The following is a 13,156-nucleotide window of genomic DNA, read 5'->3' as shown; positions in this document are numbered from 1 at the left end:
AGTTGGCGTTACAATAAAAGTAAGTTTTGTTTTCCATGTTCAGGGTTGGAATCCAAGTGTCTAGAGTTTGTTCTCTAATGGATTTTAACTCAGCAATGAAATTAAATTTGTGAATCTTGCACAAACTGGTTATTTAATTTAGCTCATGGGTTCGATTGGATGCCATTGTAGTGGACCCCAGTGGGGTTTTTGTTCATGACCATTGGCTGAGAAGAGCAGTTTTCTTAAGCCAAAGATATGGAGCCCTCATTCTGAATTTGTGAGATATTTTATTTTGCTACCTCTGTAAATAAAGAATTGTGGATCAAATAATAAAAATAATATGATATACACATATGTGGTTGGTTTCAAGCTCTTTTATCCAGAGAGAATACAATCTGATCTTTTATTGCAACATGGGAAATAATGAAATAATTGATGCATTTTTTATGTTGTAAATTGAAAGAGATTTGCAGTGAGTGTTTGTCTAATTCTAAAGCCAATCTTTTCACAAGTAACAAGAAATAGAAACTGTAGAGCAAAGAAGAAAATGAATAACATTGTCAGAAGTGGGATTTGAACCCAGGCCACTCATCGCCTTAGACCGCTCGGCCATCCTGACACATGAAACCACTGCTTTTTGAAAAGATGTATATTATGAAATAACCTATCTATAGTTACAATGACAATGTTGCTATTAAAACTGTTAATTTAAAAACTAAATATGAATTGCTTTTTCATTCATTTTAAAGAGGTTTCTAGTTGGCGTTACAATAAAAGTAAGTTTTGTTTTCCATGTTCAGGGTTGGAATCCAAGTGTCTAGAGTTTGTTCTCTAATGGATTTTAACTCAGCAATGAAATGAAATTTGTGAATCTTGCACAAACTGGCTACTTAATTTAGCTCATGGGTTTGATTGGATGCCATTGTAGTGCACCCCAGTGGGGTTTCTGTTCATGACCATTGGCTGAGAAGAGCAGTTTTCTTAAGCCAAAGATATGGAGCCCTCATTCTGAATTTGTGAGATATTTTATTTTGCTACCTCTGTACATAAAGAATTGTGGATCAAATAATAAAAATAATATGATATACACATATGTGGTTGGTTTCAAGCTCTTTTATCCAGGGAGAATACAATCTGATCTTTTATTGCAACATGGGAAATAATGAAATAATTGATGCATTTTTTTATGTTGTAAATTGAAAGAGATTTGCAGTGAGTGTTTGTCTAATTCTAAAGCCAATCTTTTCACAAGTAACAAGAAATAGAAACTGTAGAGCAAAGAAGAAAATGAATAACATTGTCAGAAGTGGGATTTGAACCCAGGCCACTCAGCGCCTTAGACCGCTCGGCCATCCTGACACATGAAACCACTGCTTTTTTAAAAGATGTATATTATTAAATAACCTATCTATAGTTACAATGACAATGTTGCTATTAAAACTGTTAATTTAAAAACTAAATATGAATTGCTTTTCCATTCATTTTAAAGAGGTTTCTAGTTGGCGTTACAATAAAAGTAAGTTTTGTTTTCCATGTTCAGGGTTGGAATCCAAGTGTCTAGAGTTTGTTCTCTAATGGATTTTAACTCAGCAATGAAATTAAATTTGTGAATCTTGCACAAACTGGCTACTTAATTTAGCTCATGGGTTTGATTGGATGCCATTGTAGTGGACCCCAGTGGGGTTTCTGTTCATGACCATTGGCTGAGAAGAGCAGTTTTCTTAAGCCAAAGATATGGAGCCCTCATTCTGAATTTGTGAGATATTTTATTTTGCTACCTCTGTAAATAAAGAATTGTGGATCAAATAATAAAAATAATATGATATACACATATGTGGTTGGTTTCAAGCTCTTTTATCTAGAGAGAATACAATCTGATCTTTTATTGCAACATGGGAAATAATGAAATAATTGATGCATTTTTTATGTTGTAAATATAAAGAGATTTGCAGTGAGTGTAAGTCTAATTCTAAAGTCAATCTTTTCACAAGTAACAAGAAATAGAAACTGTAGAGCAAAGAAGAAAATGAATAACATTGTCAGAAGTGGGATTTGAACCAACGCCTCCAGAGGAGACTGCGACCTGAACGCAGCGCCTTAGACCGCTCGGCCATCCTGACACATGAAACCACTGCTTTTTGAAAAGATGTATATTATGAAATAACCTATCTATAGTTACAATGACAATGTTGCTATTAAAACTGTTAATTTAAAAACTAGATATGAATTGCTTTTCCATTCATTTTAAAGAGGTTTCTAGTTGGCGTTACAATAAAAGTAAGTTTTGTTTTCCATGTTCACGGTTGGAATCCAAGTGTCTAGAGTTTGTTCCCTAATGGATTTTAACTCAGCAATGAAATGAAATTTGTGAATCTTGCACAAACTGGCTACTTAATTTAGCTCATGGGTTTGATTGGATGCCAATTTAGTGGACCCCAGTGGAGTTTCTGTTCATGACCATTGGCTGAGAAGAGCAGTTTTCTTAAGCCAAAGATATGGAGCCCTCATTCTTAATTTGTGAGATATTTTATTTTGCTACCTCTGTAAATAAAGAATTGTGGATCAAATAATAAAAATAATATGATATACACATATGTGGTTGGTTTCAAGCTCTTTTATCCAGGGAGAATACAATCTGATCTTTTATTGCAACATGGGAAATAATGAAATAATTGATGCATTTTTTATGTTGTAAATTGAAAGAGATTTGCAGTGAGTGTAAGTCTAATTCTAAAGTCAATCTTTTCCCAAGTAACAAGAAATAGAAACTGTAGAGCAAAGAAGAAAATGAATAACATTGTCAGAAGTGGGATTTGAACCAACGCCTCCAGAGGAGACTGCGACCTGAACGCAGCGCCTTAGACCGCTCGGCCATCCTGACACATGAAACCACTACTTTTTGAAAAGATGTATATTATGAAATAACCTATCTATACTTACAATGACAATGTTGCTATTAAAACTGTTAATTTAAAAACTAGATATGAATTGCTTTTCCATTCATTTTAAAGAGGTTTCTAGTTGGCGTTACAATAAAAGTAAGTTTTGTTTTCCATGTTCAGGGTTGGAATCCAAGTGTCTAGAGTTTGTTCTCTAATGGATTTTAACTCAGCAATGAAATTAAATTTGTGAATCTTGCACAAACTGGCTACTTAATTTAGCTCATGGGTTCGATTGGATGCCATTGTAGTGGACCCCAGTAGGGTTTTTGTTCATGACCATTGGCTGAGAAGAGCAGTTTTCTTAAGCCAAAGATATGGAGCCCTCATTCTGAATTTGTGAGATATTTTATTTTGCTACCTCTGTAAATAAAGAATTGTGGATCAAATAATAAAAATAATATGATATACACATATGTGGTTGGTTTCAAGCTCTTTTATCCAGGGAGAATACAATCTGATCTTTTATTGCAACATGGGAAATAATGAAATAATTGATGCATTTTTTATGTTGTAAATTGAAAGAGATTTGCAGTGAGTGTTTGTCTAATTCTAAAGCCAATCTTTTCACAAGTAACAAGAAATAGAAACTGTAGAGCAAAGAAGAAAATGAATAACATTGTCAGAAGTGGGATTTGAACCCAGGCCACTCAGCGCCTTAGACCGCTCGGCCATCCTGACACATGAAACCACTGCTTTTTGAAAAGATGTATATTATGAAATAACCTATCTATAGTTACAATGACAATGTTGCTATTAAAACTGTTAATTTAAAAACTAAATATGAATTGCTTTTTCATTCATTTTAAAGAGGTTTCTAGTTGGCGTTACAATAAAAGTAAGTTTTGTTTTCCATGTTCAGGGTTGGAATCCAAGTGTCTAGAGTTTGTTCTCTAATGGATTTTAACTCAGCAATGAAATTAAATTTGTGAATCTTGCACAAACTGGTTATTTAATTTAGCTCATGGGTTCGATTGGATGCCATTGTAGTGGACCCCAGTGGGGTTTTTGTTCATGACCATTGGCTGAGAAGAGCAGTTTTCTTAAGCCAAAGATATGGAGCCCTCATTCTGAATTTGTGAGATATTTTATTTTGCTACCTCTGTAAATAAAGAATTGTGGATCAAATAATAAAAATAATATGATATACACATATGTGGTTGGTTTCAAGCTCTTTTATCCAGAGAGAATACAATCTGATCTTTTATTGCAACATGGGAAATAATGAAATAATTGATGCATTTTTTATGTTGTAAATTGAAAGAGATTTGCAGTGAGTGTTTGTCTAATTCTAAAGCCAATCTTTTCACAAGTAACAAGAAATAGAAACTGTAGAGCAAAGAAGAAAATGAATAACATTGTCAGAAGTGGGATTTGAACCCAGGCCACTCATCGCCTTAGACCGCTCGGCCATCCTGACACATGAAACCACTGCTTTTTGAAAAGATGTATATTATGAAATAACCTATCTATAGTTACAATGACAATGTTGCTATTAAAACTGTTAATTTAAAAACTAAATATGAATTGCTTTTTCATTCATTTTAAAGAGGTTTCTAGTTGGCGTTACAATAAAAGTAAGTTTTGTTTTCCATGTTCAGGGTTGGAATCCAAGTGTCTAGAGTTTGTTCTCTAATGGATTTTAACTCAGCAATGAAATGAAATTTGTGAATCTTGCACAAACTGGCTACTTAATTTAGCTCATGGGTTTGATTGGATGCCATTGTAGTGCACCCCAGTGGGGTTTCTGTTCATGACCATTGGCTGAGAAGAGCAGTTTTCTTAAGCCAAAGATATGGAGCCCTCATTCTGAATTTGTGAGATATTTTATTTTGCTACCTCTGTACATAAAGAATTGTGGATCAAATAATAAAAATAATATGATATACACATATGTGGTTGGTTTCAAGCTCTTTTATCCAGGGAGAATACAATCTGATCTTTTATTGCAACATGGGAAATAATGAAATAATTGATGCATTTTTTATGTTGTAAATTGAAAGAGATTTGCAGTGAGTGTTTGTCTAATTCTAAAGCCAATCTTTTCACAAGTAACAAGAAATAGAAACTGTAGAGCAAAGAAGAAAATGAATAACATTGTCAGAAGTGGGATTTGAACCCAGGCCACTCAGCGCCTTAGACCGCTCGGCCATCCTGACACATGAAACCACTGCTTTTTTAAAAGATGTATATTATTAAATAACCTATCTATAGTTACAATGACAATGTTGCTATTAAAACTGTTAATTTAAAAACTAAATATGAATTGCTTTTCCATTCATTTTAAAGAGGTTTCTAGTTGGCGTTACAATAAAAGTAAGTTTTGTTTTCCATGTTCAGGGTTGGAATCCAAGTGTCTAGAGTTTGTTCTCTAATGGATTTTAACTCAGCAATGAAATTAAATTTGTGAATCTTGCACAAACTGGCTACTTAATTTAGCTCATGGGTTTGATTGGATGCCATTGTAGTGGACCCCAGTGGGGTTTCTGTTCATGACCATTGGCTGAGAAGAGCAGTTTTCTTAAGCCAAAGATATGGAGCCCTCATTCTGAATTTGTGAGATATTTTATTTTGCTACCTCTGTAAATAAAGAATTGTGGATCAAATAATAAAAATAATATGATATACACATATGTGGTTGGTTTCAAGCTCTTTTATCTAGAGAGAATACAATCTGATCTTTTATTGCAACATGGGAAATAATGAAATAATTGATGCATTTTTTATGTTGTAAATATAAAGAGATTTGCAGTGAGTGTAAGTCTAATTCTAAAGTCAATCTTTTCACAAGTAACAAGAAATAGAAACTGTAGAGCAAAGAAGAAAATGAATAACATTGTCAGAAGTGGGATTTGAACCAACGCCTCCAGAGGAGACTGCGACCTGAACGCAGCGCCTTAGACCGCTCGGCCATCCTGACACATGAAACCACTGCTTTTTGAAAAGATGTATATTATGAAATAACCTATCTATAGTTACAATGACAATGTTGCTATTAAAACTGTTAATTTAAAAACTAGATATGAATTGCTTTTCCATTCATTTTAAAGAGGTTTCTAGTTGGCGTTACAATAAAAGTAAGTTTTGTTTTCCATGTTCACGGTTGGAATCCAAGTGTCTAGAGTTTGTTCCCTAATGGATTTTAACTCAGCAATGAAATGAAATTTGTGAATCTTGCACAAACTGGCTACTTAATTTAGCTCATGGGTTTGATTGGATGCCAATTTAGTGGACCCCAGTGGAGTTTCTGTTCATGACCATTGGCTGAGAAGAGCAGTTTTCTTAAGCCAAAGATATGGAGCCCTCATTCTTAATTTGTGAGATATTTTATTTTGCTACCTCTGTAAATAAAGAATTGTGGATCAAATAATAAAAATAATATGATATACACATATGTGGTTGGTTTCAAGCTCTTTTATCCAGGGAGAATACAATCTGATCTTTTATTGCAACATGGGAAATAATGAAATAATTGATGCATTTTTTATGTTGTAAATTGAAAGAGATTTGCAGTGAGTGTAAGTCTAATTCTAAAGTCAATCTTTTCACAAGTAACAAGAAATAGAAACTGTAGAGCAAAGAAGAAAATGAATAACATTGTCAGAAGTGGGATTTGAACCAACGCCTCCAGAGGAGACTGCGACCTGAACGCAGCGCCTTAGACCGCTCGGCCATCCTGACACATGAAACCACTACTTTTTGAAAAGATGTATATTATGAAATAACCTATCTATACTTACAATGACAATGTTGCTATTAAAACTGTTAATTTAAAAACTAGATATGAATTGCTTTTCCATTCATTTTAAAGAGGTTTCTAGTTGGCGTTACAATAAAAGTAAGTTTTGTTTTCCATGTTCAGGGTTGGAATCCAAGTGTCTAGAGTTTGTTCTCTAATGGATTTTAACTCAGCAATGAAATTAAATTTGTGAATCTTGCACAAACTGGCTACTTAATTTAGCTCATGGGTTCGATTGGATGCCATTGTAGTGGACCCCAGTAGGGTTTTTGTTCATGACCATTGGCTGAGAAGAGCAGTTTTCTTAAGCCAAAGATATGGAGCCCTCATTCTGAATTTGTGAGATATTTTATTTTGCTACCTCTGTAAATAAAGAATTGTGGATCAAATAATAAAAATAATATGATATACACATATGTGGTTGGTTTCAAGCTCTTTTATCCAGGGAGAATACAATCTGATCTTTTATTGCAACATGGGAAATAATGAAATAATTGATGCATTTTTTTATGTTGTAAATTGAAAGAGATTTGCAGTGAGTGTTTGTCTAATTCTAAAGCCAATCTTTTCACAAGTAACAAGAAATAGAAACTGTAGAGCAAAGAAGAAAATGAATAACATTGTCAGAAGTGGGATTTGAACCCAGGCCACTCAGCGCCTTAGACCGCTCGGCCATCCTGACACATGAAACCACTGCTTTTTGAAAAGATGTATATTATGAAATAACCTATCTATAGTTACAATGACAATGTTGCTATTAAAACTGTTAGTTTAAAAACTAAATATGAATTGCTTTTTCATTCATTTTAAAGAGGTTTCTAGTTGGCGTTACAATAAAAGTATGTTTTGTTTTCCATGTTCAGGGTTGGAATCCAAGTGTCTAGAGTTTGTTCTCTAATGGATTTTAACTCAGCAATGAAATTAAATTTGTGAATCTTGCACAAACTGATTATTTAATTTAGCTCATGGGTTCGATTGGATGCCATTGTAGTGGACCCCAGTGGGGTTTCTGTTCATGACCATTGGCTGAGAAGAGCAGTTTTCTTAAGCCAAAGATATAGAGCCCTCATTCTGAATTTGTGAGATATTTTATTTTGCTACCTCTGTAAATAAAGAATTGTGGATCAAATAATAAAAATAATATGATATACACATATGTGGTTGGTTTCAAGCTCTTTTATCCAGGGTGAATACAATCTAATCTTTTATTGCAACATGGGAAATAATGAAATAATTGATGCATTTTTTATGTTGTAAATTGAAAGAGATTTGCAGTGAGTGTTTGTCTAATTCTAAAGCCAATCTTTTCACAAGTAACAAGAAATAGAAACTGTAGAGCAAAGAAGAAAATGAATAACATTGTCAGAAGTGGGATTTGAACCCAGGCCACTCAGCGCCTTAGACCGCTCGGCCATCCTGACACATGAAACCACTGCTTTTTGAAAAGATGTATATTATGAAATAACCTATCTATAGTTACAATGACAATGTTGCTATTAAAACTGTTAATTTAAAAAATAAATATGAATTGCTTTTCCATTCATTTTAAAGAGGTTTCTAGTTGGCGTTACAATAAAAGTAAGTTTTGTTTTCCATGTTCAGGGTTGGAATCCAAGTGTCTAGAGTTTGTTCTCTAATGGATTTTAACTCAGCAATGAAATTAAATTTGTGAATCTTGCACAAACTGGCTACTTAATTTAGCTCATGGGTTCGATTGGATGCCATTGTAGTGGACCCCAGTAGGGTTTTTGTTCATGACCATTGGCTGAGAAGAGCAGTTTTCTTAAGCCAAAGATATGGAGCCCTCATTCTGAATTTGTGAGATATTTTATTTTGCTACCTCTGTAAATAAAGAATTGTGGATCAAATAATAAAAATAATATGATATACACATATGTGGTTGGTTTCAAGCTCTTTTATCCAGGGAGAATACAATCTGATCTTTTATTGCAACATGGGAAATAATGAAATAATTGATGCATTTTTTATGTTGTAAATTGAAAGAGATTTGCAGTGAGTGTTTGTCTAATTCTAAAGCCAATCTTTTCACAAGTAACAAGAAATAGAAACTGTAGAGCAAAGAAGAAAATGAATAACATTGTCAGAAGTGGGATTTGAACCCAGGCCACTCATCGCCTTAGACCGCTCGGCCATCCTGACACATGAAACCACTGCTTTTTGAAAAGATGTATATTATGAAATAACCTATCTATAGTTACAATGACAATGTTGCTATTAAAACTGTTAATTTAAAAACTAAATATGAATTGCTTTTTCATTCATTTTAAAGAGGTTTCTAGTTGGCGTTACAATAAAAGTATGTTTTGTTTTCCATGTTCAGGGTTGGAATCCAAGTGTCTAGAGTTTGTTCTCTAATGGATTTTAACTCAGCAATGAAATTAAATTTGTGAATCTTGCACAAACTGGTTATTTAATTTAGCTCATGGGTTCGATTGGATGCCATTGTAGTGGACCCCAGTGGGGTTTCTGTTCATGACCATTGGCTGAGAAGAGCAGTTTTCTTAAGCCAAAGATATGGAGCCCTCATTCTGAATTTGTGAGATATTTTATTTTGCTACCTCTGTACATAAAGAATTGTGGATCAAATAATAAAAATAATATGATATACACATATGTGGTTGGTTTCAAGCTCTTTTATCCAGGGAGAATACAATCTGATCTTTTATTGCAACATGGGAAATAATGAAATAATTGATGCATTTTTTATGTTGTAAATTGAAAGAGATTTGCAGTGAGTGTTTGTCTAATTCTAAAGCCAATCTTTTCACAAGTAACAAGAAATAGAAACTGTAGAGCAAAGAAGAAAATGAATAACATTGTCAGAAGTGGGATTTGAACCCAGGCCACTCAGCGCCTTAGACCGCTCGGCCATCCTGACACATGAAACCACTGCTTTTTTAAAAGATGTATATTATTAAATAACCTATCTATAGTTACAATGACAATGTTGCTATTAAAACTGTTAATTTAAAAACTAAATATGAATTGCTTTTCCATTCATTTTAAAGAGGTTTCTAGTTGGCGTTACAATAAAAGTAAGTTTTGTTTTCCATGTTCAGGGTTGGAATCCAAGTGTCTAGAGTTTGTTCTCTAATGGATTTTAACTCAGCAATGAAATTAAATTTGTGAATCTTGCACAAACTGGCTACTTAATTTAGCTCATGGGTTTGATTGGATGCCATTGTAGTGGACCCCAGTGGGGTTTCTGTTCATGACCATTGGCTGAGAAGAGCAGTTTTCTTAAGCCAAAGATATGGAGCCCTCATTCTGAATTTGTGAGATATTTTATTTTGCTACCTCTGTAAATAAAGAATTGTGGATCAAATAATAAAAATAATATGATATACACATATGTGGTTGGTTTCAAGCTCTTTTATCTAGAGAGAATACAATCTGATCTTTTATTGCAACATGGGAAATAATGAAATAATTGATGCATTTTTTATGTTGTAAATATAAAGAGATTTGCAGTGAGTGTAAGTCTAATTCTAAAGTCAATCTTTTCACAAGTAACAAGAAATAGAAACTGTAGAGCAAAGAAGAAAATGAATAACATTGTCAGAAGTGGGATTTGAACCAACGCCTCCAGAGGAGACTGCGACCTGAACGCAGCGCCTTAGACCGCTCGCCCATCCTGACACATGAAACCACTGCTTTTTGAAAAGATGTATATTATGAAATAACCTATCTATAGTTACAATGACAATGTTGCTATTAAAACTGTTAATTTAAAAACTAGATATGAATTGCTTTTCCATTCATTTTAAAGAGGTTTCTAGTTGGCGTTACAATAAAAGTAAGTTTTGTTTTCCATGTTCACGGTTGGAATCCAAGTGTCTAGAGTTTGTTCCCTAATGGATTTTAACTCAGCAATGAAATGAAATTTGTGAATCTTGCACAAACTGGCTACTTAATTTAGCTCATGGGTTTGATTGGATGCCAATTTAGTGGACCCCAGTGGAGTTTCTGTTCATGACCATTGGCTGAGAAGAGCAGTTTTCTTAAGCCAAAGATATGGAGCCCTCATTCTTAATTTGTGAGATATTTTATTTTGCTACCTCTGTAAATAAAGAATTGTGGATCAAATAATAAAAATAATATGATATACACATATGTGGTTGGTTTCAAGCTCTTTTATCCAGGGAGAATACAATCTGATCTTTTATTGCAACATGGGAAATAATGAAATAATTGATGCATTTTTTATGTTGTAAATTGAAAGAGATTTGCAGTGAGTGTAAGTCTAATTCTAAAGTCAATCTTTTCACAAGTAACAAGAAATAGAAACTGTAGAGCAAAGAAGAAAATGAATAACATTGTCAGAAGTGGGATTTGAACCCACGCCTCCAGAGGAGACTGCGACCTGAACGCAGCGCCTTAGACCGCTCGGCCATCCTGACACATGAAACCACTACTTTTTGAAAAGATGTATATTATGAAATAACCTATCTATACTTACAATGACAATGTTGCTATTAAAACTGTTAATTTAAAAACTAGATATGAATTGCTTTTCCATTCATTTTAAAGAGGTTTCTAGTTGGCGTTACAATAAAAGTAAGTTTTGTTTTCCATGTTCAGGGTTGGAATCCAAGTGTCTAGAGTTTGTTCTCTAATGGATTTTAACTCAGCAATGAAATTAAATTTGTGAATCTTGCACAAACTGGCTACTTAATTTAGCTCATGGGTTCGATTGGATGCCATTGTAGTGGACCCCAGTAGGGTTTTTGTTCATGACCATTGGCTGAGAAGAGCAGTTTTCTTAAGCCAAAGATATGGAGCCCTCATTCTGAATTTGTGAGATATTTTATTTTGCTACCTCTGTAAATAAAGAATTGTGGATCAAATAATAAAAATAATATGATATACACATATGTGGTTGGTTTCAAGCTCTTTTATCCAGGGAGAATACAATCTGATCTTTTATTGCAACATGGGAAATAATGAAATAATTGATGCATTTTTTATGTTGTAAATTGAAAGAGATTTGCAGTGAGTGTTTGTCTAATTCTAAAGCCAATCTTTTCACAAGTAACAAGAAATAGAAACTGTAGAGCAAAGAAGAAAATGAATAACATTGTCAGAAGTGGGATTTGAACCCAGGCCACTCAGCGCCTTAGACCGCTCGGCCATCCTGACACATGAAACCACTGCTTTTTGAAAAGATGTATATTATGAAATAACCTATCTATAGTTACAATGACAATGTTGCTATTAAAACTGTTAATTTAAAAACTAAATATGAATTGCTTTTTCATTCATTTTAAAGAGGTTTCTAGTTGGCGTTACAATAAAAGTAAGTTTTGTTTTCCATGTTCAGGGTTGGAATCCAAGTGTCTAGAGTTTGTTCTCTAATGGATTTTAACTCAGCAATGAAATTAAATTTGTGAATCTTGCACAAACTGGTTATTTAATTTAGCTCATGGGTTCGATTGGATGCCATTGTAGTGGACCCCAGTGGGGTTTTTGTTCATGACCATTGGCTGAGAAGAGCAGTTTTCTTAAGCCAAAGATATGGAGCCCTCATTCTGAATTTGTGAGATATTTTATTTTGCTACCTCTGTAAATAAAGAATTGTGGATCAAATAATAAAAATAATATGATATACACATATGTGGTTGGTTTCAAGCTCTTTTATCCAGAGAGAATACAATCTGATCTTTTATTGCAACATGGGAAATAATGAAATAATTGATGCATTTTTTATGTTGTAAATTGAAAGAGATTTGCAGTGAGTGTTTGTCTAATTCTAAAGCCAATCTTTTCACAAGTAACAAGAAATAGAAACTGTAGAGCAAAGAAGAAAATGAATAACATTGTCAGAAGTGGGATTTGAACCCAGGCCACTCATCGCCTTAGACCGCTCGGCCATCCTGACACATGAAACCACTGCTTTTTGAAAAGATGTATATTATGAAATAACCTATCTATAGTTACAATGACAATGTTGCTATTAAAACTGTTAATTTAAAAACTAAATATGAATTGCTTTTTCATTCATTTTAAAGAGGTTTCTAGTTGGCGTTACAATAAAAGTAAGTTTTGTTTTCCATGTTCAGGGTTGGAATCCAAGTGTCTAGAGTTTGTTCTCTAATGGATTTTAACTCAGCAATGAAATGAAATTTGTGAATCTTGCACAAACTGGCTACTTAATTTAGCTCATGGGTTTGATTGGATGCCATTGTAGTGCACCCCAGTGGGGTTTCTGTTCATGACCATTGGCTGAGAAGAGCAGTTTTCTTAAGCCAAAGATATGGAGCCCTCATTCTGAATTTGTGAGATATTTTATTTTGCTACCTCTGTACATAAAGAATTGTGGATCAAATAATAAAAATAATATGATATACACATATGTGGTTGGTTTCAAGCTCTTTTATCCAGGGAGAATACAATCTGATCTTTTATTGCAACATGGGAAATAATGAAATAATTGATGCATTTTTTATGTTGTAAATTGAAAGAGATTTGCAGTGAG

The 13,156-nt window shown here is 33.6% G+C and overlaps 6 non-coding genes across 6 annotated transcripts; all 6 read right to left on the bottom strand.

Annotated features, from left to right (window-relative positions):
• Positions 1–2,019: 2,019 nt before the first annotated feature.
• Positions 2,020–2,102, bottom strand: TRNAL-CAG (transfer RNA leucine (anticodon CAG)). The gene has a single exon. It is a non-coding gene; the product is annotated as a tRNA-Leu (tRNA).
• A 678-nt stretch (positions 2,103–2,780) lies between these two features.
• Positions 2,781–2,863, bottom strand: TRNAL-CAG (transfer RNA leucine (anticodon CAG)). The gene has a single exon. It is a non-coding gene; the product is annotated as a tRNA-Leu (tRNA).
• Positions 2,864–5,758: 2,895 nt separating this feature from the next.
• Positions 5,759–5,841, bottom strand: TRNAL-CAG (transfer RNA leucine (anticodon CAG)). The gene has a single exon. It is a non-coding gene; the product is annotated as a tRNA-Leu (tRNA).
• Positions 5,842–6,519: 678 nt separating this feature from the next.
• Positions 6,520–6,602, bottom strand: TRNAL-CAG (transfer RNA leucine (anticodon CAG)). Its single transcript has one exon. It is a non-coding gene; the product is annotated as a tRNA-Leu (tRNA).
• A 3,635-nt stretch (positions 6,603–10,237) lies between these two features.
• Positions 10,238–10,320, bottom strand: TRNAL-CAG (transfer RNA leucine (anticodon CAG)). The gene has a single exon. It is a non-coding gene; the product is annotated as a tRNA-Leu (tRNA).
• Positions 10,321–10,998: 678 nt separating this feature from the next.
• On the bottom strand, positions 10,999–11,081 carry TRNAL-CAG (transfer RNA leucine (anticodon CAG)). Its single transcript has one exon. It is a non-coding gene; the product is annotated as a tRNA-Leu (tRNA).
• Between the last annotated feature and the right edge of the window lie 2,075 nt (positions 11,082–13,156).

This window comes from Pseudophryne corroboree, chromosome 1 (genome assembly GCF_028390025.1).
Source record: "Pseudophryne corroboree isolate aPseCor3 chromosome 1, aPseCor3.hap2, whole genome shotgun sequence".
Lineage (NCBI taxonomy): Eukaryota > Metazoa > Chordata > Amphibia > Anura > Myobatrachidae > Pseudophryne > Pseudophryne corroboree.
Note: the sequence above shows the minus strand (reverse complement) of the source record. Positions and strands in the feature narration are given on the sequence as shown.